Source organism: Notechis scutatus, chromosome Z, assembly GCF_049901735.1.
Source record: "Notechis scutatus isolate UNSWTSFEM ecotype Mainland chromosome Z, rNotScu1.2, whole genome shotgun sequence".
In the NCBI taxonomy this organism is placed as follows: domain Eukaryota; kingdom Metazoa; phylum Chordata; class Lepidosauria; order Squamata; family Elapidae; genus Notechis; species Notechis scutatus.
In genome coordinates this window covers 29,406,491-29,433,489 of record NC_142025.1, presented here as the reverse complement: position 1 = coordinate 29,433,489, position 26,999 = coordinate 29,406,491, and the positions used below count along the sequence as shown (strand labels likewise).

The 26,999-nt window shown below is 36.8% G+C and overlaps 2 long non-coding RNA genes across 2 annotated transcripts in view; both read left to right on the top strand.

Moving 5' to 3' along the window:
- Positions 1 to 23,218, top strand: part of LOC148128807 (uncharacterized) — a 31,234-nt gene extending 8,016 nt beyond the window's left edge. Inside the window, exons 2-3 of the long non-coding RNA XR_015745572.1 lie at positions 18,220 to 18,390; positions 23,157 to 23,218. This is a non-coding gene — a long non-coding RNA (uncharacterized LOC148128807). The remainder of the gene's footprint in view (positions 1 to 18,219; positions 18,391 to 23,156) is intronic.
- A 2,551-nt stretch (positions 23,219 to 25,769) lies between these two features.
- The window catches only part of LOC148128806 (uncharacterized), a 224,424-nt gene continuing 223,194 nt past the window's right edge, over positions 25,770 to 26,999 (top strand). The window contains exon 1 of the long non-coding RNA XR_015745574.1: positions 25,770 to 25,878. This is a non-coding gene — a long non-coding RNA (uncharacterized LOC148128806). The remainder of the gene's footprint in view (positions 25,879 to 26,999) is intronic.

The window sequence follows — 26,999 nt, the reverse complement described above, 5'->3', positions numbered from 1 at the left end:
CTCTGGATAAGTACCTATTGATATCCAAGCCACTAGGAGTTAACATTCTGTGTGATTCTAAAGGTTACAAATGAAAGGACTTTTAGTAAAAAAAAAAAGTTCTACAGGACAATTTCCTATGAGTATGCAGACAAATCTGAAAACAAACTGCATGACTTTTTTTGCACTTTTAATAGGTCAATAGTTCCATCTGCTAGAATATTTAGAGCTTTTCTTTAGCATCAGCAGCCCAAGGTCATTGTACAAGAATGTTCCTTCTCTAATATAAGAAAAAGAAACATTTAATGAATTATCAAAATGGTGTAGGGACACTTAAAATATTTTATATGTTTGAAACAGAATGGGGTCACAAATGCATAGATACATATACATACAGTACAGGTAATCCTTGATTTGCAGCCACTCATTTAGTAACAGTTCAAAGTTACAAGGGGACTGAAGAAACTGACTTATGCATTTTCTACACTTAGACTGTTGCAGCATCTCATGGTCACGTGATCAAAATTTGGACACCTGGCAACTGGTTCATATTACATGTCTTGGAATCAGTTACATGTTCTGGGATTATCTGATCACCTTTTGTGACTTTGACAAGTAAAGTCAATGATAAATACAGATTCACTTAATGTTACTAACTTAACAACAGCAGTGAGTCACTTAACAACTGTGGCAAGAAAGTTTATAATATGTGGCAAAATTCATTTAACCAGTATCTTGCTTAGCAACAGAAATTTTGAGTTCAGTTGTGGTCTTAAGTTGAGATAGAATTTATTTCAATATTCAGCTTCAGGCACTAAGGTAATCTTTAAAAATTTTGATAGTGATTTTATTAAATATAATAGTAAAAAGTAATACAAATTGAAAAAAGAATAAATAAAGAGCAGAACATGAAGAAAATAAAAAAGCAAAAGGGGAAAGAAAAATAAGAATAAGGATATAGTAAAGAAAAAAAAAGAAATATATAAAGACATTTTTATATTTGCAATGAAGATGGAAAGCCAGTTCTTATGAACTTTAAAGTACAATAAATGACCTTTCTTCCCATATCCCATCTCTTATCTATCAACAAATCCATAAAGTATTATCATTTTGGAATTGGATTTCAGGTTGAGATTCATCAGAAATAACAATACACACACACACACATTGATCCATTTAGATAATTTGTGGAACTTGATTTCTTTTAATTTTTTTATTTGTGCCTTCTCATGACATTCTTCAAACTAACAATCTTTTTTTGTAAATCCAGTATAGAAAATAAGTTTGTTGGAGGTTAGAGGATTTTTTAAATAATGAAATATGACGAAATAATGATCTCCCAGGGAATCAATGGATATCTTCTCCTAGAATTCCAGTTGTGAAACCTGATGTAGAAAAATATTACTTTGATTGCCCTAGTAAAGAAAGCTGAAGCAAGGAAGTTTTACTTCTCTGTGGTAGAGAAGTAGTCCTTTGAAACAGTATCCCTATGGAGATCAGGATGGCATAATGCTTCAATGCAATCAGAAAGATATTGAAGCTGGAATTGTTCCAAAAAGCATTTTAACTTGTTGGCACAATTTTTGTTCTACTTTATCTTGTTTCTTTATTTCTTTTTTCTTTTTCTTTTATTGTCACAAAGCTTTTTTAAAAAAAAATCCTTACTGTGAATGTTTTTACATTTTGATTTCTATTATATATGTTACCAAAAGTCAAATTGATTGTGATGGGATGCAAATGTAAATTATAATAAGTAATACAATTTCATGTATACATTTATTCACTGTTCTAACAAATTGCTTTTATAGTAAAGCACTACAAGACTTTTTTTCCCCCAACAGGAAGTGATATAGAAACATTTTACATAAATAACTAAATTAAAAATCCAGAAAGATCCAAAGAGTTCTTGGGCCTTGGGGACTAAAATAATTTGTCCTGGTTAGTTGTGTTATCTAAAAAGTTTAATGACAAAAAGAGTAACCGTTCTATCTCCTTTTCTAAGACTGAGACCAAGCCCTAAAGTAGCCCGATTAAAATGTGGTTTCTTCAAAACTCACTATGTTGTCATTTTCATGTATCCCCCATTGACATTCTGTGGCAAAAAGTTGGGGGGCAAAGCTTGAAGAAAGGATGAGAATAGCACCAGGAAATGGCAATGCTCATTACAGGAACTGCCATGACTCAGGAAATATTCATTCCTTTGCTGAACACCTCTGAAGGTGAGCCTGTTAATTGGGAAACAGTACAATACCTGGATTTGCTCAGTTGAACAGTCAAAGCTTCTGTATAATAACAGGCACAGCTGTGAAATAAGCATGTTAGATTTGATTCCCTTATTACTCAAAAGGTTTGTCAAAACTTAGAACTGTAAGAACAGAATTATAAGTGCGAAATTATGCTCAAATGGTGCAAAAAATAATATCAAAGAACCTATCATTTTTATTGTAGTAAAGATAGTACTTATCAGATACTGGAAGGCTGGGAAACTTCTTGTCTTAATTGTCAGCTGCTTCAAAAGTAGGACTTATAATGGATCATCAGGATGCTGGCTGTTTTAGTTCAGCAAATGTTTAAAAAGCTTACAGATTTATGTTATCCTTCCCTGAATGGTTTCATATACAGATCTAAGCATTATTTAGATTATTTAAAAACATAGTTTCAGTGATTAAAATATTTACATTGGCTTATGTTTCAGGGATATTTCCTTACCTAATAAGAGAAACAAAGTTATCATGGATGAGAGCAAAAAAACAGTGAGAGTGGGAATGATTTCTGACTTCCTACCAGTTTTCCCATTAAGTTTCCTTATGAGACACTATCAGGGAGCATTAGAAACACTTACTTACTTACTTACTTACTTAGCTTATTTACTTACTTACAATATAGGAGATGATACTTCCTTCTCATTTACATTTAAGAAAAATTTAATATATCCGCAAACCAGTAATGATGCATTCTCCAAATATCAGATACCCTACCCACACATTCAAATTTCCATTGTTCAGAATAGTTTGGAACTACTATACTGAATAGGTTGGAACTAGTCTATCAACTATATAAAAACAACAGAATGAGATATGGAAACAGATAATTCCCTAATTTTCTGAAGTAATCACAACTTCCCCAAATTTCATTCCCTTGGGAGTAATGGGTCCTGGCATTATGTGGGTTATCTTACTTACAAACTTGTTGAAAAAGTTTGGCCCAGAAATGCACCGTTTTGCCCAGTTAAACATGACAGACAGAAAGTGTGCACGCGCGCACACACACACACACACACACACACACAGATTTTTACTCCTTGCTTTCATTACTAAGGAGTGAATGTTTCAATCTGCAACTGGTTGCTACATTTCCCCAAGGATGCAATCAGTGAGTAATACTAATTAGGAATTATCTATAAAAATAGAACAAGACTGACCTTATGTAGCCCGAATTCTGACTTTTCAGACAGGCTAATGATTCTCAGATCATACTGCACTGTACTGACTTTATCAGCAGTTTAACTAGCAAATATATCTCTGAACAGACTTTACATGATTCCAAAGACAGCCTGGATTTATCACACTGTTCATCACCTATTGTCTTTTATGTGCCTTAAATGGTTGATTTCAGCACAAGTTGAATCATATGTGTTCTTAGTGATGACTCTCCTGTTACAAAGATTTACAGGGTCATTGCAGTGTTAAGTACAAATTGCGCTACTGTTCAACTTTAGAATGTGACATGTTTAAAACTTATTTATATGTTAAATTAACTTCATTCAACTAGGTTGGACAGTGTTCACAGTTCTTCAATCCTCACAGAAGTTCATAATACTTAATCTTAAACTGACCAGAGAGTGATCTAACCATAGCTACAGGGGATTTTTCTACCTTTAAGTCTTTTCAGTTCTAAATTTAATGTGTGTCTTACTGTATACATGGGACAATAGATCAATTTGGACAGGTTCCCAACTTCCAGAGCCACTCTAGATGGGCATGGATATTATAGTGTCCAATGTCAAGGAGGTATTGTTATACAGAATTCAGTCCAGCTAGCTCAGGAAGAAAAACCATTGCCTAGCAGTAATGATCGTATTATAATAATATATTTTGGAATCCAATAAATTACACCATAGCAGCATAATATTATCAACTTCAGAGGGAGATTCTGATTAATTACTACAGACCATAGCCACTTTAGTAGCTTTCCAGACATAACCTTCTGCATCACAGAGGAACCAAGAACTTCTGTGGGAAAAACCCATGAGAGATTTATTTCCCATTCCTTGCCCCTGTTACAACCTCACATAATACAGATTAAATATTTTACCGACAACAGACTCATGATTGCAAAACAGAGACTAAACTGTAGGGCCTGCCTTCATGTTCTTGAGAAAGAAGGAAGGGAAAAATTTATATATGTGTATGCATATGCGTGTGTGTGTGTGTGTGTGTGTGTCTGGTTATTCGGGTTTTCTCGCGTGTAAAATTGGAAGTATGGCGACATTTTGACGAAATCTCATTCATCACCTTCAGGCATGTGTCTTCGGCTTTGTGCTTCTCGGAGTAATGTGAGCTTGTAGCTGCTTCTTCCTTTTAACTGCTAGTGGGGGTGTGACTTGATTGGTTGGGGGTTGGCTGTGTTCTGATTGGCTGGGGGGTGTTCTATTCAGGTGGGGGCTTGGTTGTGTTCAGGTTAGTCTATGTTGCTGGGGGATTTGAGCTGGTGAGCTGTGATCCTGTTGTTTGGCTTCGCATTCGTGGTCATGCCACGTCTTCATGGTGGGCGTCCGTTTGCTTCATGTATGGGTCGGAGGGGTTTGAAATGGGTAGTGATGTAGCTGCGGTACGGCTTCTGGTCCGTGGTCATGTCTCATCATCTGTGTGAGTGTGAGTCTGCTTTCTACGTGGAAGTGTGGTGGTAGCATCTTGTGTGGCCCTCGTAGGTGTGGGTCTGGTGTCATTCTTCATGTTCGGTACTCGTTAATGAGGGTGGGTTTCCAAATGGCTGGTAGGCGGGAGGTATCATCTCGTTTATTCATGCTGTGTGGGCGTTTCTATGGCTTCTCTGATTATTCTGTTGTTGAAGTGTTCAGTTTTGGCGATAGTTCTGGCATTTTTAAAGTCAATCTCATGTCCTGTGGCTTTGAGGTGTTGGACCAGGGAAGAGGTCAGTTCTTCTTTTTTGATTGAGTTCTTGTGTTCTTCAATGCGTGCACTTATTCTTCTATTTGTCCAATGTATGTGGTGGGGAGGGCGGTGCATGGGATTTCGTATACTCCTTGGCTTTCTAACTCGATTTTGTCTTTAGGGTTTCTTAGGATGGTGGATATTTTTCTGTTTGTGCAGAATGCTGTCTTAATGTTGTGTTTTTGGAGGATCTTGCTGATTTTGTCTGTAGTGCCTTTTATATATGGGAGGAGGGCTTTACCGTTCTCTTGTCCTCTGTCTTGAATTTTGGTTGGGGTTTCTTTTTGGATTAGGTGGGTAATCTTTCTTTGGAATCCATTGGCTGTTAGTACGTTAGTGAGATTGTGTAGTTCGGTTTTTAGGTGTTGTTCATCGGCTAAGCATTTTGTTCTGGAGATGAGTGTCTCGGCTATGGAATTGATCTGTGCTGGGTGGTGGTGTGAGAGTGCGTGAAGATAGCAGTTTGTATGTGTTTTCTTCTGGTAGATGGTGTGTCCTATCCTTGTTTGGAGAGGGTTTTTTTGCCAGTTTCCAGTAAAAAACACTTCTTTGGAATAATGGATTGTATACATGGTCATAAAATCAAGTCCTGTCATGTTGTGCCAGGATTTATAATTGCAACCACTTTTGACAGCAATTCCAAACTCCATTGTGATGTAAAGCTATTCAACACCACAGACAATACTGCTACTCTTCAAAAAGACCTCGACTGTGTATCAGAATGGTCAAACAAATGGCAACTTCAAATCTCAACAAATAAATGCTCCGCCTTACATATTGGCAAAAAAACCCAGAAAATAAAATACAAGCTGAATAGTCAAGACCTAGTTGATGATCCAAACTTTGTCAAGGACCTTGGAGTACTCATCTCTAATTATCTAAATGCTAGAGCCCATTGTAACTACATAGCCAAAAAGGCATTAACCTAATCCTATGTAGCTTTTTCTCTAGTAATATCACACTACTAACTAGAGCATATAAACACTTGCTAGACCAATACTCGAATACAGTTCATCAGTCTGGAACCCACATTATGTATCTGATATTAACACAGTTGAGAAAGTCCAGAAATATTTCACAAGAAGAGTTCTTCACTCCTCTACTTGTTGCAGAATACCTTATGCCACTAGACTTGAAATTCTAGACCTAGAAAACCTTGAACTATGCCACCTTCAGTCCGATCTAAGTATAGTATATAAAATTATATATTGCAATGTCCTACCTGTCAATGAATACTTCAGCTTCAACCATAACAATACAAGAGCACACAATAGATACAAACTCAAGGTTAACCGCACCAAACTTGATTGCAGGAAATACGACTTCAGCAACAGAGTGGTCAATGTCTGGAATACTCTACCTGACTCTGTGGTTTCTTCCCCAAACCCCAAAAACTTTAACCTTAGACTGTCTACTATTGACCTCGCCCCTTTCCTAAGAGGTCTATAAGGGGCGTGCATAAGCGCACCATTGTGCCTACTGTCCCTGTCCTATTGTTTCTTTTATTTTTCTTATATGTATCAATTTCATGTATTCATAACTATGTTTATACTTACACCTATTATCTTGCAAGAGATTGACAAATCAAATAAATAAAAAAATAAAAATAAAGAGTAACTGAAATGGTCAAGTGAAGGGAAATCCTATGAAGAAAAGAGAATGTTGAGCTTGGACAAGAGAAAATGTACAATGTACTGCTTAATACCTGAAGGGATGACACACAAAAGAAGACAGAAACTTAATTTTATGTTTATTATTTAATTAATTATTAAATTTATTTGCCACTCATATCTAACTACTGTAAGTGGTTTATGTTAACTCTGAAGCCAAGGTTTCTTTTACTAGGCAGGAATAAGATATCTTTACAAAGTGGGCAGAAAACATTTTACTTTACGATGTTTCCTTCTAGATGGATTAGTTTTAAATTTTAAATAAAATATTTGGAATCTACAATTGCTGCAAAATTAATCAACCCCTTTGTTGGCAGCAAAGAGATGGTATATTTATATAATACTGGTGCCATGATGTTCTGGTTGTCAACAAGAAAATTTAAAATCCCAATTTTTACCTACAAAGTACTATATGGTTTGACAACTATGTAGTTAAAACTGTATGTTTCAAGTGGCCCTTTCTATCCAGTTCACATGTTTCAACACTGATCTGTTCAAGAGATATGGGAAGAAGTGCTTTTATGTACACTGGTCCTCTTAACAGTCTTCCACCAGAGCTCCAAATGCCAATGTTATGAAGATAGAGTTCATTAAAAGGATTGAGAGGGGCAAGAAATAATAATTATCTTAACAAAAATAATTGTAACAATGTTCTGTTTTCATTCAACATGAAATTATATGGTTACGTATTTTTGATTATTTCTGTAAAATCTAGTAAGTAAATGCATCAAGAAAATATAGCCAACTTCTCGTATAAAACTATTTTACCCATCTAAGCTTAAAATAAAATAAGTCATTCACCGCATTTTAAGAATGCATGTTTATAGTTGTTGCTCCACTACACTGGGCACAACTAAATTAACAGGTTTTTAATCTCTAGTTATAATAAGATCTGTTTTGATGGGCTTTTAAACCCACACAAAATTTCAATGATGCCAACAGGTTTAACAAGTTGCTGAAGGTCCTCTCTCAGGAAGAGCCATTATAGGTAAATTTAGGGTATGGGGATGGGAAAAGATAAGAGTGACAGTATTAGGAACACAAGTTTGCATATATTAAACAAGCATACCATCTGGAGGCTTTATATAGTATTTTAGGGTTTAATATGATTGAGTTGGCCTTTACATTTTTTAATATGTGAATAAATTTAGGCTTGTTGCACTAAATGTCTAACAACACTTTCCTGCCCTTCTCATCAGTACTGATATATGTACAAATGTATGCCAATGTGATAAAAGAAATGACAGAAATTGGAAGTCAGGAACTGTGACTGGTAAATCAACTAGGAAATTCTATCCAATTCTTGAATATGCTTATATGGTTTTAGCAATAGCAAAAAGAATATAGTAAAGGTGGGGAAGCTAAGGCTGTTCCGATTTTGCTGAATCGCTGGTCTCAGTTTTTCTCACCATCTAGTCAAATTTCTGAAAACTGAATTTTAATGACATCTTTGGCTCTCTGCTTCAAACTATAAATTCAGGTTTGAAATAATTATCTAAATCAAGTTAGATAATTTGGCTCCTTTCGAAAGTGCTGGACATCAACTCTGACAACTCTTGCTGGCATATTCATTTAATATGGGGCAATATAAATAAATATATTATTTATTTATTTCATGAAGGTCCAGTTGAGATATTCACATGTTCTGAGAGCTGCCTCAATATGTGGATCATCAAATCCAAGAAAAGACCCAGGAGCTCTTTCATAACAAACCAAGAAGATAACAATAAACAAAGCAACATTTTCATTCCATGCATTGCATGAATATCTGAAAAGCTCAAGAGGTGTTTCAACTAACACAACATTTATTCACTCTTTAAACCCATGGACACATTGAGGCAGAAGTTTGTCCATCCCCAGGATGAAACACCTAGACACAAACTTGAGCAACATGATATATGCAGTACAATGCAACCACTTCACAAACTCATGGCACAACATAGGAGAAGAGACAAGATTCAGCAGTTCAACTGAATTTGAAAGACAAATACCACTCTTTTAAAGACAGCAAAGTCTTCAAAAGCACATTCTGGAGAGAGAGGACCGCTTGTTTAAAAGAGGGGTCAAAGAGGTCATTACATTAAAATTCAACAACCCTCTCAACAGAGGAGGGGAGATACGACACCACCTATCTTCTGTTTACAACATAGTCCTTTCAGCAGTTCCACAAAGGTTCCAAACCCACACCCATTTTTACTATTCAGGTGACCTTGAGGGTAGAATTAAACCTCCAAGTGGTCTCTTGAAAAAGCACATGTGGAGCTTCTAGGGTTAATGTTAAGAAAACATGGGAGCAAAGGGGGTTATTGCTTTTTTATTGTTTTTTATATTGGGTTGTTATCCTTGTAAGCCGTCCAAAATCATTGACAGTTGGCAGTTATATAAATATTCTTAAATAATTAAATTTAATTGACTAAGGTAAGATGAGAGAATGGATAAGGAATAAGAGGGAAAGTTCAGTCCCTTAATAGTTAAAGAGGACTAATGTCTAATGGTCATTAAAATGAAAACTAAGAAACATATCTATTTTCATTTATATGATTCTCTCCTGTTTGTGTGCCTTAGTTATAGTTATTACACCAGTGACAGTTTTTATATATTTATCATTACATATATTGTCATTTTTTTAAGTATTGCTTATGTATATGTATGTGTGTGTGTGTGTGTGTATGTATGTGTGTATTGTGTATGTGTGTTGTACACACACACACACACAACCTATATGTATAACGACCCATCTTCTATACTTCCTATGATATAGTTCAAGTTTTTATGGTCACTTTTTGAAGCAATGTTTCCAGGAATGTCAAGGACAAGAATAATTAGCATTATTAACAAAGCATTTAGAGGATAGAAAATCTACTTGTATGGAAACAATATAGTTTAAAGTATTGTTGAATAATATTTCCATTACATCTGCTTTCAAGTTGGCCCAAATTAATTATAAAAAATATTTCAAATAATCAACTGAACAACATGAGGATCTGTAGATAGATGTAAAGATGTAGCCTATTTGCTGCCTTTTTATAATACTTTTGAATGAAATATCAGGAAAGGAAGAAAGGTATACTGAGAAGCCAGTTTGGTATAGTAATCAAGGTAATGACTAGAAACCAGGAGAGTCTGAGTTCTAGGCCTACTTAAGGCATGAAAGCCAGTTGGGATAATTTTATATCAATCACTGTCTTGCAGCCCAATATCCCTCATGGGGTGATAGGGAAAATAGGAGACAGCAGTATTAGCCATGTTCATTGCTAAACATATCATTAAGTTAAATATAAAATTGCAAGATAAAAATATAATAATAATAGCATCAGTCATGATGGCCATGTGTAGATATGTTACAGTAGTTTGCTGCTATTTGCTGGTGCTGATCCTATTATTTGCTGCTCTGGGTGATAATTTGTCCCCCAACTTTGAGGCCTGTGGTTCAGTCCTAAATTGCCTTCCTCATTGCATAATTGCCTGGGATAACCATGCCTCTAAACGATTTTATCTGTTTGTTTCTCTGTAAATCATTATGCACTAGCATTACATATCATCTTTTTGGCTATGAATACCACATGCTTTAATATAGGGGGACTTCTCTGGTGGGAGAAAGTCCTAAAATGGGAAACATTATTATGTAGTGTTTGAAAGGATAATGGCTATCTCTCTCTATCCAGCCCTTAAAATTATAGTTTTCCTAGTCAGTAGCATCAATCCTACTATCTCTAGTTTTATTTTACGAACTTCAGTCAGCGAGTAAAATGTGTAAAAATTATTATGCTTTCAAATTCTATTTGCCAAGATGATGAATGCTTTGGTGATATTGTCCTTATATATCTAATAATAATATAATGCAGAAACTGAAACGCTAACAAGGCAGCCAGCTGGTGGGCAACAGCTGATGCCATTTGATTGCTCCCTTTTATAGTCAGCTGCCAAACAGTGTCAGCCAATACGAACGGTCCGTGTTCCCGCTGGAAACACGGACCGGAGTGAAAACTTCAGCTCAGTCTTTTCGGAACGCAACACTCCTTTCTCCCCAAACGGAGCATGTGTAGTTCTTTAGGTAACTCGGGCACTTGCACAGGCAGCCAGATCTTCTCGGCTCCAATGGACCTGCTGCTGGATGGGACTCCTCCGCTTGGCGGGCAGCTTCTGGCAACGAAGAAGCGGGCATCTCGGCTTCAGGCGGCTCAGGGTGCGGGACCAATAACTGTCCAGGTAGGCTCACGTCACTGTCGGGTTCATGGTGAGCTTCCTTGGGCGCTGGTGGTCTTGCTGCAGCAAGAATGTCCGGAGGACCACCTGTAGACGTACTCCAACGCCCCCTTAGTTGGTCGACATGGCGCCAAATGGGACCATCTTGCAATTGGGCCCTGTAAGACTTAGGGCCGGTTACTGCCACAATCTGCCCAGGCATCCACAAACTGACCCGCGTAGTTCCTGGCATAGACCTGGTCATTCTCAGCAAACTTCCTAGTCTGGCTATTTGATCCTAGGGGTGTGACTGGGGCATAATTTGGATGGAGTCTGTCTAAAGTGGTCCTCAGATGGCGACCCATGAGTTCAGCCGGAGACCTATTTGTGGTGATACAGGGAGTTGTGTGCTGGGTTAGAAGGTACTTAGCAAGTCTGGAGTGCCAATCTATGGGCCCAAGCCTCTTCAGGACATCCTTAGCAGATCTGACTGCCCTTTCAGCCAGACCATTACTGGCAGGGTGAAAAGGAGCTGTTAGGGCGTGTCTGATTCCTTGGTTAGCTAGGAAAACCTCAAATTCACAGGAAGTAAACTGGGGGCTGTTATCAGACACAATGATGTCAGGGAGGCCAGGGGTGGCAAATATTCTCATTAGTGCCTTAGTGACAACTTCTGAAGTTGTGGAGGTCATTAAAGTCAGCTCTACCCATTTAGAAAAAGAATCAACCATCACTAAGAATGTTCGCCCATGAAAAGGGCCAGCCAGATCAATATGCACCCTGGACCAGGGGGGCCCTGAATCTTCCCACGTTCCTGGAGTGGATGCTGGTGGAGAAGGTCTGGTGGCTTGGCATGGCTGACAAGCATTCACCCAGCTAGTAATCTGAGCATCCATGCCTGGCCACCATACATAACTGCAAGCTAGAGCCTTCATCCTGACAATGCCAGGACGTCCCTCATGCAGGACTTCTAAAACTGAGGTCTGCAACTGGGAAGGGATAACTACCCTGGTTCCCCAAAGCAAGCAGCCTTGCAAAGAAGACAATTCTTGCTGGCGAATTTTGAAAGCCCCAAATTCAGAGGAATAAGGAGCTGTAGGCCACCCCCTTTCCACCCAGTCAAGGACTTGGGAAATTACCTTGTCCTTGGCAGAGTGGACAGCAATATCAGAAGCGGTGATGGGAAGCTTGAGGTCATTGATCAGGAACACAGCATTGGTTGGTGCAGGATCCTCAACTGGAACACGCAGAGGGCAGCGACTAAGGGCATCAGTGTGGCTGAGGCTTTTGCCTGCTTGATGAACCAGCGTATAGGAATATGCAGCCAGAAATAATGTCCACCTGGTCATTCTTGGAGGCAAAATCTGAGGCATTTGTCTGTTGCCTGACAGAAGACCCAAAAGAGGCTTATGATCCACAACTAACTCGAAATGGTGTCCATAGCGAAACTCATGGAACTTCTTGACTGAAGCAACTGCAGCCAAAGCCTCTTTGTCAATTTGACTGTAGTTGCGCTCAGCTGGGGATAACGTTCTGGAGAAAAAGGCAATGGGTGCCTCAGAACCATTAGGCAGTCTGTGATTTAAAACGGCTCCTATGCCAAAAGGTGATGCGTCCGCAACTAAGACTAACGGCAAATTTTTGTTGAATTGCATTAGAACAACATCAGATGTAAGCAATGATTTGACTGCTTTGAAAGCATAGGCTTCCTTAGGTCCCCAATGCCACGAGGATTGTTTGTCCAGGAGTCTATGCAGAAGTTCTGCAATGGAAGCCTTATGTGGCAAAAATGAAGCGTAGAAGTTAAGGAGTCCCAAAAAAGTCTGGAGTTCAGTTTTGTTAGTTGGTGTGGGTGCCTCGTAAATAGTCCTTACTTTGGATTCGATTGGGTGAATGCCAGAGGCGTCAGTTCTGTACCCCCAAAATTTGACCTGTGGGGTGGCAATAGTGCATTTCTCTTTTTTTAATTTGAGTCCCGACTTTCTGAAACACTCGAGGACACCTTTGACTCTTTGCTGTAACTGAGGCTTGTCAGGGGCAGATATTAAAATGTCATTGAAATAAGGTAGTACGCCAGGTAATCCTTGAAGCAGTCTCTCCATTAATGATTGGAAAATTCCTGGGGCCACACTAACACCGAATTGGAGGCGCCTACAGTTAAAATCACCCCTGTGCGTTACAATAGTTTGTAGCTCTGCGGCTGCGTCATCAACAGGGAACTGTTGATAGGCTTCTGACATGCCTAGTTTTGCGAAAATGGTTCCTGTCTCAAAAGAATGCAGCAGGTGCTGGATAATTGGGACTGGATAAGCACTGATTTGTAAATATTTGTTTAACGAGCACTTGTAATCAGCGCAAATTCTTAAACTGCCATCTTTCTTCAGGGATGTCACTATCGGGGTTTCCCATTTTGCGAAGTCCACAGGCTCTAATATGCCCTGTTTAATTAATTTGTCTAGTTCCTTGTCCAGCTTAGGGCGGATTGCAAAAGGTACTCTTCAAGGCTTTAAACGGATTGGGACTGCTAGAGGGTCCAAGTTGAAAGATATTGGGGTTCCCAAATAACAGCCTAGGCCTTCGCTGAACACATCAGCATAGTCATTGAACAAGGCGTCCACCTCTGAATTTGCAATAGAGTGGATTCCACCTATATGGAGGCCAAGGGCAGAGAACCAGTCTAACCCCAACAGGCTTGGGAGGGCACCATCCACTACCACTAAAGGCAAGTGACCTTTAAAATTTTGAAATTGAATAAAAAACTTGCCTTTTCCGATGACTGGGATGGTTCTGCCTTGGTAGTCACATAGGGTTAAGTTGCAGCCTTGAAGCCTCTTCTTTGCCATCCTGGGAAGCAGTCATTTCAACGTGCTCCACGAGATGATGGAGAGTGCTGAGCCAGTGTCTACCTCCATCCTGCAAGGTTTCCCTTCTAAAGAAACAATAACATTGATTTTGTTAGAGACTTTGTTTGCCAGCTTGGCTTGGTAGCAGGTGAAACAGTTTCCAATTTGTTTTTGAAAATGCTGAGTTGTCTGAGGTTTCTGTGGTTGGGCAAAAGTCTTTCCTGCCTGACAGATCCTGGCTAAATGACCCTTTCTCTGGCATTTTAGACAAATGGCATTCCTGAACTTGCAGGATGCCCTGAGGTGATTTCCTCCACAGCTTAGACAGATGGGCTGAGATCATGGAGGTTGATTGGGAACTGACCTGTTTTCCCTCTGACTGGTTTTGGGCTGCCTGAGGCAATTTACATCACTAGTTTCTTCAGAGCCTTCCTCTGTGGAGGCTTCATTGTAATGAATGGCTGAGTTGTTCTGATTGACTGGATTTCCCTGATTTTCTGCTGCTGAAAGTGCTGACAGCTCTGCAGCTTGAGATTCCTCTATTGCTAATTTAAGGTCAAATCCCCTTTAGCCAATAGACGCTTTTGTAGCCTTAAGTCCCGTACTCCACAAACTAGTTGGTCTAATAACATGTCCTCCAGATAGTCTCTAAACCCACAGTGAAGTGCAGCTGTTCGTAAAGCTGCCACATACCCACTAATAGTTTCTCCCTCAGCCTGGGTCCATCTCTTAATAGCATGATACCTGGCAATTCGGGAGGGCTTAGGGGAATAATGGTTAGAAAGAATTTCCTGCAATTCTTCCCATGGAACAGTCTTAGTTGAACGCAAAGCCAGCAATGCCGTAGCAGTGTCAAACACTGTGGCTCTGCAAAAACTTAAAAAGTAAGATTTTTTCCTATGGTCGGAAATGTCAGCGAGGACTATGGTATCTAGGAAACAGTCAAATCGGTTTCTGTAGGACTCCCATGTCTCTGCTGTCGGTCTGAAAGGCGGAAATGCAGGGTTTGAAGTCATCTCATCTCAGCAGTGCTGGTTCTTCTGCGAAAGTTGAAATTCGCTCTCGCGAATAGTGACAGTAAGCTCTTAAAGTGACATACAGCTCAGTAGTGGCTTCAGCTCTTTTTGTAGTGACTTCGCTCAGCGATTCTTTGCTCGTTTGCCTTTTATATGAATCCCGCCCTTGTTGCCAGTGTAGTAGAGCAGTGGAATGACTGAGGCGAACGTGGAGCAAACTTCAGCTTTAAACTTTATTGTAACAATAAAGGGTTGCTGCGACTGCAGCCAGCTGGTGGGCAACAGATGATGCCATTTGACAGCTCTCTTTTATAGTCAGCTGTCATACAGCGTCAACCAATAGGAACGGTCCATGTTCCCGCTGGAAGCACGGACCGGAGTGAAGATTTCAGCTCAGTCTTTTCGCAACAGGAAGGAACAAAAATCATTGGCCATGCTAGCACCCACCAGGCACATTAATTTATTGAGCCCTGGTATTCTACCAAAGGAGCAATTAACAAACATATTGACCTAGTTCCAGCATATGAATATATAAGAAACCAGACCATTTGAACAACCAAGCAACAAAAGAACCAATTAGCTGCTCAGAATTTAAATAGAGCTCCAAATGAACAACCAACAACATGACCAACTGACCACACTGGTACACAAGACATTTATAAGCTAAGGAGAATAAGACAAGACAATCCTGCTGATGTTACCTAGTCTGGCAATGAAACATTCAGAAACTAAATTGAAACAAGCTTGGAGAGCAAACCACTGCCAAAATCTAAAACCTGAGCTACAAATATTGTCTATTATTTCAATATATATATTTGTGTCTAGGTAGGAGGATTCTTGCATCAGCAGTTAAGTTTTCAATATATTCTCAATGGACATTAAGACAAGACCAAGTACGATGCATGGATTGGCAGACACAACAACTTCTAAACTGTTGTCATATTATTTCACAAGTTTTCTATCCCAAGTACAAAATCCCATGCACCTCCTCTAAAATAACTGGAGTATCTGTTTTCTGAAGTAAGTAGAAAAGGCAGCTAGGATATCTGCTGAATTATCACTGAGTTAGGAGGTGTTGTCCTCCAAGAACTTGTCAAAAAACAATCCCAAATTATAAAAGAAGTTTTATTTCAGTGTGAAGATATTGCTGCATCTTTCAACTAAGTGATACTACCTATAGTCAAGATAGACATATACATGTGTTATGTAAACTGGGACAGGAGAATGGAATACTAGAAAAAGAGAAAGAAGGAGACAATTACTATCTTTGGTTTCACTTATTGATTGTATTTCATTTCTATACCATTTCCCATGTTACAAAATTTCTGTTTTTAAGAGTGTTAAATATTTATTGTTCAGGTAGAATTGTTAAATATTTATCTTGTTTATTTAAGAGTTAAATGTATGGTTTCTTTAATTCACAAGTTCAGAATAGTACTACTAAAATAGATGAATGCCAAACAGCTCTCAAAAATGAACTTAAATGTCAGTTAAATCACATTAAATGGGAATTTAGAGAAACAATATATAAGGAATTAGAAAAGCATTTAAAATGTTTTAAAATGCTGAAGCAATTAAAAAAGTTTTACTTGACAGGTGCCTAAAAGCAAGCTAAGCTAGAGTGTACTAAAGACATCTATTAGCCAGAGCATTACAAAAAGACCTCTTCTCACCAAAATTCTCTTTTGATGAAAGAGAGTTCAGCTTGGAGTAAGATGACCTTTGCCTTCAATAAGTAGAACCCAGTGTTTTTATCAAAATGACAAAATCAGCTCCTTTTACATATCCATAATATAGTATTGCAATACATGCACAAAAGGATGGAGTTTCTATCATGCATGACACTGCTTTCATCATTTGTTCATTTCCCCAACGTATGCTTATAGACTGCCATACTTATTTTATTTTATGCTGCCGTTGCTAATGTAAGTTGATGTTATTGAGCATCTTTTGAACACAGGTCTCCTGCTCAAGTCAGACCCACTTTGCTACAGTGTCTGCCTTGGAGTTCCAGCATGTATGACAAATGGCCCAAAGTGATTCTTGTAATCAGTTGTGTTTTGTGATTCATGTATTGCAGGTCCTCTTGAAAAGACTGTGTGATTATACTGATAAACACTGTTTAACTTCTTCATTCATAGAGATTAAATCACTACGGGGTGGGAAAATGTACTTATTTAACAAGTAAAATAAGTATTGCAAACTGAATTCCTTAGTATTAGAAGAACATATAATTTAAAATTTGGCAAACAGGATAAAACTCGGAAAGAGACTGTTATAATCCCAGTCTTTTCAAAGAATGTATTAATAAATATTCAATTTTTTTCCTAAAAAGACTGCATGTAGATTTATTTCTTATTGTTTGTGTTACACAGAAATTGTATATTTGTACATATTTGTATTAAACAGTGCTGCCAGCAAAATGAAACTGATCTGTTTTGTGATGTGATGATATGCACTATAGTTACCTGTTACTAAGATCTGCTGAAGACAGTGGAGCCCAGCCCTAACTAAAACTAATAAGCTAATTACTACTGAAGGCTGAACTACATACATTTAAACATACCGGCTATATAAAATTACAGTACAAACTACAGAATGAAATGTCAAACACAATATAGAATGGAAATGTCAAGAGATTCAACAGAGATTGGAATTGTTTTGGATATGTGCTGCCAGTGTATGTTAAAATAAATAATAAAAACAGGTAAATTTATATCACCCAGATAATATTTTTTCTTTTCATATTCATCCCTATCCATGTTTTTTCATTATTTTGCATTCTTGATATACCAAAACAGTTCTGTGGATAAAATGATTTTCAGAACATTTACAGGTCTGTAATTCTAAGCTCACTAAAATCATGGCTGAAGGAATAACACAAAACTTGTTTTTTCTGCCCTAATAATGATCATCTGGGAATCAGGGAATTTGGTGTAGAAAAGGACAAACTAATTTTAAATTAGATAAAAAATAGTAAAAGGAATAAATGTGTGAATGTCCTAAGTCTTGCTGACTTCAAAATTAGTCGGTCAATTAGCTGACTACAAGTGCATTTTAAATTAATTAAAAATCGTAAAAGAAGTGTCCATAATGATGTGCATGTCCTAATTCTGGCTGATAACAGAATTGTTTTTTTAAAGTAAAAAGAAAAGTGTACTGAGGGGTTCTTAAGTTCAGTAACTTCCAGCAGCCCATATTAATGCAAGAATTAACTTTGACTGTTTACCAGTACTCCAACAGCTGCAAATATTCTCTGTTAGGGACACATCCTAGCTGCTAATGCTTTTTACTCACTATATAGACTGTATTAAGACAAAAGAAACACACTTTGTCCTTTGCCACTAATCAGGTCAAAGAGCATTTGAAGGATGCACCCTGATTTTCCAGGAAGATCATCATAGAAGATTCAACAGATCTTGTTCATTAACTAGAAAAGGAATAGCTTAAAGAACTCTGTTTCTCTCTGCCCGAAGAAACAATCAATTCCCTAATCTGTTCTTCTGGGACCATAGAACAGAAGGTAACGGAGATATTGCAAGGTTCAAATTAATGAAAGCCATAGCTTGCTTAAGCAGAAGATTGTGAATTTGTACTATAATATCTTGTATTTTCATTCATCAGCTCAGCACAGTATATGTGGAGCATGATTTATCAGAAGCACACTTGGAAGATGGATTGGCATAAAGGAGAGGGAAAGGCCAGCCACCCATCTAGTCATATCCATGTAAAATGGGGGCTTTAATCAAACTTTCCCCAGTCTAATATTGTAATTACTGCACCATTCTTACAATAGGTTGGATTCATACATTATGCTAAATCAAATAATCTCATAATACATATATAAGTGGAAAGTGGAAAGGTATGAAAAATTATTGGTATGGGCCATATCCAGAAATGGGTAAGTAGAGGCTGGTTGAATGCAGAATCCCTAATACTATAATAATAGTAGAATAATATAAGTATTATTCACTTAGCATCTGGGAATATCAAGCTAGGCAAGAATGTATTTGACCCTTAAATAGACCGGCTTAATATGTCATGCAAAGCAATGGGTTGGTTCACCAATAAACCAGTTTCACAAATAACACTAAACTAAGCCCAAGTACATCACATTACAATTTAGTTCAGTGTAGGTACCCAACCATTGCAATTGAATTTGCATTTAGAATAATTACAGCAGTCTCCACGTCCCTCACACAGTTCATGATAATATGGTCACTACTGTAACTTTAAGTAAAAAATACTATAGGTAGGCTCTCCTCACACATAATTGTTGTACAAGCTTATATAATTTAGAGAACATCACAAAGAGGAAGCCAGAGATAAGGTGTCTAATCCAGCATGATATGAAGTAAATACAATTCTAGAACAAATTAGAAGCAAAAGGTTGGTTTCATTTTAGAATTGAGAAATGTTTGGACAGCTTTAGCAGCAGAGCTTAATAAATACGTTTATGCATGCTTTGAAAATGATTGTGAAGAAATGCTTTGCCCCTATGTAACCTCTCTGTAATCCGTTAAAGCAGCTTGATTCTTTTTCAAGGTTGTGCATAAGTCTGAAAAAAATTGGGGGTCCTTGAATGAACAGAGCAGTATCATGTTCACCTAAGTACCAAAGCATTTTCAAATGTGAAGCATGTAAAATAAGCCCCAGGATAATATATTGCAAAAGAATCCAGATTTGACCCAATAATGATTTATTGAAAGTTAGACAACCTTAGAAGCAGCAACTTTATAGCAGTTCACAAACTCATCCTGTTTGCGTGGTCTACAGAATCCCTTGGGAGCCTTGCAGATTTTTTCATGCCACTTTGTAGGCAGCCAGGTAGTGTTGAACAGATTTCTATTTTTATTTTGCTGTTAACAGTTAATATAGTTCTGTACGCAAGGATAGGCCAAGGTATCAAGTTGAAGAAAATGAGTCTCTCTTTCTGAATATTATGCCGGCTCACCTCTGTCCTGCTTGATTGGTTCCAAGCATGATATGGAACTATAAACTTTATTTCATTCAAATTAATTTCTGAGGCTTTTCCAAGCTTTTTATATAAGTAAGAATAACACACAAACAAAAAGGTAATGGTGTAGGGTCTCCTGTTTGGGTGGGGGTTGGACTAGATGACCTACAAGGTCCCTTCCAATTCTGTTACTCTGTAATTTGTAAACTCACAGCTAATTATTAAACTAGGTAAAAGCTACACCCAAAGATCGAACATAAAAACTAAAATGGGTTCCGAAAAATAAAAGCTCACAAACTATGCCCCCTAAAGTACATTGGAATAATTACAGCTGATATTTGCATAAGTTCATGCAAAATTAATAGATTTATAAAATCTTCATTTTAGCATTTTGCAGTCTCCCCAAATGATCCACCCTCGAGTAGTCCAAAGGAAATAAAATACCAGGGAGTTCATCACTTCATATTCCCCAAGACTCTTACATTACTCTTCTTTGTGAGTGAGTCTTTTAACTTTTTCATTATTTTGATCTTAAAAATAGATTTTTAATTAAATTCAGGATTATTATTCCCCTTTTGGGGAATTGGGAAAAACAAATGCAACTTAGATGCAGGACCTCTGAGCATCACGCTATACCTCTCTTTACAGTTTGCTTTGGCATTTTTATATATTGTCTGCTAATAAAATGTAATGATTTCATCTTTTAGTTTGACATCTGAGACTCTTATCTTTTATCTATTACATACAGTCTTTCAGCCCATAAATACATAAAATGTCAAAATAAATTACTTAATCTCATGTTATATTTGGAAATACATTATAGCATAGCTCTATAAGAAAATTTTACTTTTAACACCTTGGACAGGCCTTCTATTTTTTATGATTTTTGTATTAAGTTTAAAGTATATCAAGGCATCATCTCAGTTACAAGTGTTCACAAGAGCCACATTTTAAAGCTTTACAATTTTCTGGTGGTTTTTGATAGAAATGTTTCAAAATGAAATTGCATCCAGTTTGGCAAAGAGTATTTTCCATTAGTTTTTTACATAGACACAAACACATGAACACAATCTTTTTTTATTATATACTCTATCAAAATCCCCAAGATCTTACTTAAAAAGTAAGTTTTCAAAAACGTCATCAAAAAAGCGCAACAAATAATGTTCTTTCTGCGACAACTCAGAAAGCTCAAACTGCCCAAGGAGCTGCTAATACAGTTCTACAGAGGAATCAATGAGTCTACCTCTATAACTCTATAACTATCTGGTTTGGTTCTGCAACCCAACAGGACAGACAAAGACTTCAGAGAGAATTAGGACTGCAGAAAAAACAATTACTACCAACCTTCCTTCAATCGAGGGACCTGTACACTGCACGAGTCAAAAAGAGGGCTGTGGAAATATTTACAGACCCCTCACATCCCGGACATAAACTGTTTCAACTCCTTCCCTCAAAACGACACTATAGAGCACTGCACACCAGAACAACTAGACACAAGAAGTTTTTTCCCCAAAAGCCATCACTCTGCTAATCAAATAATTCCCTCAATCCTGTTCAACTATTACAAAGTCTGCACTACTATTACTGTTAATTTTGTCATCACTCCTTATCACCCATCCCCTCCCACTTGTGACTGTATTACTGTAACTTTGTTGCTTGTATACTTACGATTTATATTGACTCTTTCCTAGTATGCTTTGATTGCTTATTGTACTCTATGACTATTATTAAGTGTCATACCTTATGATTCTCAACTCTTGATGAATGTATCTTTTATTTTATGTATACTGAGAGTATTTACACCAGGACAAATTCCTTGTGGCCAATAAAGTATTCTATTCTATTCTTTAAAAATTATATAGACCAAACTTGATTGCAGGAAATATGACTTCAGCAACAGAATGGTCAATGTCTTGAATACTCTACCTGACTCTGTGGTTTCTTCCCCAAACCCCAAAAACTTTAACCTTAGACTATTGACCTCACCCCTTTCCTAAGAGGTGTGTACATAAGCGCACCAACTTGCCTACCATCCCTGTCCTATTGTTTCTTTTTATTTTTCTTATATGTATCCATTTCATGTATTCATAACTATGTTTTTACTTATACCTGTTATCTTATAATCGTTTGACAAAATAAATAAATAAATAAAAAATACAGGATATTGTCCCATCATATATTCTTTTCATATTCCAATATTGGAATATCCAACTTGATTTAAGATCAAACTATTTAATAACCATTAGCAAGCCTAAAGCCAAGTTTCAATTGGAAATACCTTTTTTGTAATGACTTCTGGATCTGTTCTAGTTAAAAAATAGAGAAAAATAATAGTGTTCTGAAATAAGGAAGAAATCATTTTTCTCATCTGAAAATAAGTCAAATTTCCCATCCTTTGTGAACTTAATAAGCATTTGTTTTATTGAAACTAGAAAGGAAGTGAGAAATAGGTGTTTTCTTTGCTGTATCATATGCTTCTGTCACAATGATTGTTCCTCTTCCTGGGGATAAGTACTGAAATATGATGTGGTATGGCTGCATTTCCAAATTTTATTCCAGGACATTTGGGATAGAGCCCAAGAGCTTAGCATGTTTTCCCTTTTTCATGGTAAAATTGTGCAAATATGCATTAGAGTGTGAAAACAAACAGTCTAATACATTTTTGCAAAGCTCTTTATGTTTACTGTTTATTGCAGATACCAGATCCTAATTAAAAATGCACCAACAAAAGCCAAGATATAAAGAACAAAGATATCATGAAAGCTGGTATTTTTTTTAAAAAAAAAAACATGATTAATCCTCAGGGATTTTTTTTTATTCTGCATCATTCCCTGTACAATTATAGTTCATATGACTATGAAGAGAATGTAGTATTAAATATTATGATGAACTTTACCAAACTCTATTAAAAATAAATAATGTAGTGGTTATATTTCTGTGAATTTAACTTTATTCCAAATACCATAGCTGCATCCAAACCTCTTTTTCTGTGTTAGGTTTTAGTGTTATCCTGGGTTGAAGTGTAAAAAGGAATGAGGTCAACTTAATTTTAAATTTAAAAAACTAATAATTTTTCAAATTATATGGCATGCTCTTTGGTAACTAATGCTAATGCTAGTTATCTAATATTTCTTAACATGGTAGTCTCCATAGTCTCCATGTGTTAGCTGTCAATTTCTCCAGTTCTTAGTGAGTGTATCTAATGCCTAACAATTGTGGGATTGAAATTCAACACATTTGTGGAACACCAGTTGGTGAAAGGCTGCATTCATCTACATTACGTCAAAGCTAAATCAGAATTATCTATGGAAGATATGTTTTTGTCATGACAGATGCCAGAAAAGGAGTTTCCACAGAACAGGAATTGGCTTTGGAAATTTATGGAAAACCTGGAAAAGATAGGTTTCATTTCTAGTACTTCTTTTTAAAATAGGCATATATGAACTTTACCTAGTTTTGATATATATATCTTAAATATTAATCTGAATTAAGCCTTAAATATTCATCTGAATCTTGGTGAACTAAAATTACACTATTATACTGGGCAACATTTTTTTTGAAAGTTTTGCTTTGTAAAAAAAAAATTTGGTGATTATGATAGACTCTTTCAAACTGAACATAAAAATAATTTCAGAATGATTATATTACATAGTAATCTTGAGAAATATGAAATTCACTTTTAATGGCTATCTTGATTTAATTGCATAGTATTTCCAATGTGCTATGTGAGTTCAACAGGACTAAAAATGTTTTGACGATGATTTTCATTTGCATTCAATGTTTGAGGCATATTGCTGCAATATCCAACAATAGTCAGCCACCATTGATGGATTCCAGTTGCCCTGATTAAGGCAACAGGCTAGAAAGCAAGAGACTGTGGGAATTCAAGTCCTGCCTTAGTCATGAAAGCCAGCTGGGGCCAGTTACTCTTTCTCAGCCCAACTTGCCTCACAGGGATATTATTGTGGAGAAAATAGGAGGAGGAAGATATTTTGGATATGTTCACTGTCTTGAACTATTTGTAAAAATAATTAAAAAAAATTAAAAATGGAATATATATAAAACCACTTTTCCATTGTGATAATGTTCTAGTGAACCCTTACACCATGTTTATAACTGATTGCAGTGTAAATGCAGAAAATGAATTCAGTAGCATGTTGCACTTCACAGTCTTGTGTCCTGTAAGGCAGGGCTGTCAAACTTGTGGGCCAGATATGTCAGGTGCTGGCCATGCCCCCGCCCGGTTTAGCAAAGGTGGAAAAAGACCTGATACATAACATGACACTGCCGTGATGATATGAGTTTGACACCCCTGCTGTAAGGAGTTTGTCAACCAGCTGAATGTAGTTTGGTATTCTATAGTTGCCAAGAAACTTCTTGAATGCTTTCTTAGTGATTTCCTCTGGCTTCTGGATTTTCAAACAGTTTCCCATTGATGACATATCTGATCTGTGGATCTTTGTTGATGCCTTTTGTTCTTGGCATCAGTTTTCTTGAAAATATCTGTTTCAAAAATGGAAATTTGAAAATGGAAACCTTCACCTTTTTTGCTCATTACTTTCACAAAAATTTTCATCAGTCTGATTTTATGTGAAATGGAGGCAAAAATATCTCTGCTAGATCAACAAATGGTTCATGAGCCATATTTTTCTGTATTTTCCCATATTTTCTGTATTTTTCCATATTTTCTTTTGGAGTGGCCATTTCTTTTTAATATAGCATGATTCCCTTGTATAGCTATCCTATTCACAATAGTACTTGGTATATATGAGCTGCATTCCAAGCAACAGAGCCATTTTAGATCTCCATTTTAGATCTTCCAATTGTATTAGATGTACAACTGTGTGCTGATGTGCTTCAACAGCAGTTACATGTTTTTGTATGTTTCTTTCATGTGTGAGCATTGCCAACAGGTATTGAAGGGTGTATATCAGTAAAAACAGAAAATTCTATAAAATGATGTGTGATGGGTTAAATTACAGTATATATTCATGATTAGTATCCAAAAATCCGTAAGATACATAATCTTAACCATATCCAAAATTGGACATGCAAAGCTTAATTATAATACGTTTTAGCATGATGTGTGGGGTAAATTTCTATTCTGTTGCAGACTGGGTTGTCCTTATGTGGTTCAATTCCAATTAGGAATTGGATGCAACTTCCCTGCCCATGAAGTAGACAGAAATATTACGCTAAGAGTTTGTGTACTCTTGCATAGCTTGATAAAATCAATGCATTTACTTCTGAGAAAATCTGAATTGCAGCAAGTTCCCTATTATTTCACACAGAATAGAATAATAGACCCTAAAATCTTCCTAAATTACAGTACTTTTACTATATTTATATGAATGGCTTTTTAAAAGCACATAAAATTAACTCATTACATGGCTATGAATCTCTGTTCCTTCCACTTTTAAAAAATGCACTACAACAAATGAACTATTTTCCAGTAGACTGGAATTACCTTATCAGAGCACACTCTTTAACTTGCTGCCAGTTTTTGCCCTATATATCAACTCCTTCCTGATTTTGGCAGGCAGTTGCTGATGCCACACAGCATTCCCAGTTATTTATTCAGCTTTAATACTATAGCAAACAGCTTTGCTATGAATGCTCAGTAATTCCTTTGGGGTAAGCCATTTTGCTGGAATAACCTCCATATAGAAGGGTGTTGGCAGTAGTTGACAGAGAAAATATTCCATGTTGCATTCAGTTTCCTCACTTTATTGTGGAAGCTTCATCTTTCGTATTAGCTCATCTTTTGTGCGCACATCTTTAATATCTCCTTTAGGATTTTAACATCATATTCACTGGTTTATAATTTCCTATCATTGGATTTTAGACTGTTCTGAGGTATAATGCGTGGATCATGATTTATCTGGGATTTTTTTCTACAATAAATTAGATGCAATGATATTTAATATCATTTGAATATTTCCATTAGATGACATCATTAAAAGGAGACAAGTGAGAAGCTTTAAGAATAAAAGGAAGTGTATGAATCAGTGTATAGATAGATTGGATGATAGACAAAAGGTAGAAAAGTAAGAAGTATAGTGAATGCTATCAACGTAAACTTGGTTTAGTTGTATTTCATTTACATTTCTGTTATCTATCTCTTTAATCCCCTTAACCTGTTATTTCTGATGCCTTTTCTGCATTCTACATAATACTATTTTTTGCAACAGAGAATGATAACATGGTTATCTATCTATCTATCTATCTATCTATCTATCTATCTATCTATCTATCTATCTATCTCTTTATAAAATCTTTGCTGAAGAAAAAACTGTTCATAGGTGGTCCCTGTCAGTGTATTTAAAAATTGATTAGATATAAAAATATATTGATGTTTAAACAAAGGGACTATTTTGGACTCCTTGGTGTTCTTTAAGCTTGGTTATATTATTACCTTTATTGTCAGAGTATAACATGTGTACAATGAGATTGGCTGAGCCAACCCAACTCACAGTGAGGAAAGAAGTCCCTAACCCAGTCCCAATCTTATTACACTATGTGACTTTGTTGCACAACCTGCAGGCCCTGCAAGTCTGTCATACAATGTTGACATGAAGTTATTTTCTGTTCAGAAGTCTGACAGCCCACGGGTAGAAACTGTTCTTCAGCCTGTTGGTGCCGCTGGCTATCCCAATGGTAGGAGAGTGGAAAAGTACTGACCGAGATGTGAGTCATCCCTGACTATTTTCCCCACTCTTCTAAGGCATCAAGCCCTAGCAATGTCATCTAGTGGTATCAGGGAACAGCCCACGATGTTTTGTGCTGTGCTCACCACCTTCTGTAACCACCCTTCACCACCCTTCTTTGCTTGCAGAAGGTAATATAATCAATGTGAATGTGTGTGGAGTTTGCTCTGTATTTATTTACAAATAATAACTGTTGGTAGGGGTGTAATTTTATACTTGACTCTCTGTGTGTGTGTGTGTGTGTGTGTGTGTGTGTGTGTGTGTTTATGTACGTATGTACATATGTGTGTGTATGTGTGTTTTGTATATACATATACATATGCATATGCATATACATATACATATACGTCATATACATATACATATACATATACATATATAACCAAAGATATATATATATATATCTTTGGTTATTCGGGTTTTCTCCCCCGTAAAGAAAACAAATAAGAATTAGAAATCAGTACAGCA